A 490-nucleotide genomic window follows, 5' to 3' on the forward strand; every position below is an offset into this window, starting at 1 on the left:
TTGTGTATATGCTACTTATGTAACAATATTCTTTTTTTTACGTAATCACCGTGTTTGTCATTGATTTACAATTGTCCATAGTTTGCTATGTAAATGTGTACTAATCGATTTTACATAAGTTTTGTCAGCTTCTATAACTTGTAAAATATAAATTTCATAGATCTCTGTAATCATTAGCGATCATCTCGATATCTTTCTCAAACGAGATAACACCGAGCGCTTAACTTCGATATATTCATTACCGTCTTAATATTTATTCGGGTGCATTTTTTTGAAGCTTCTTAATCTAATAACTTAACGTGCTATTTTTTAATTTAATGTTACGAATATTAAAGATATTTTAAGTTTTGCATATTTTGAACAAAACATCTTTAAACTTGCAATTAGCTTTACATAGGGTTAACATGTAGAAAGAAAACAAAAGACAGAGAACAGTATATCTTTCTATATAATACGAATAAGTGCTTCAAAGGAAAAAAAAATATATATA

This window comes from Formica exsecta, unplaced genomic scaffold (genome assembly GCF_003651465.1).
Source record: "Formica exsecta isolate Colony F162 unplaced genomic scaffold, ASM365146v1 scaffold97, whole genome shotgun sequence".
Lineage (NCBI taxonomy): Eukaryota > Metazoa > Arthropoda > Insecta > Hymenoptera > Formicidae > Formica > Formica exsecta.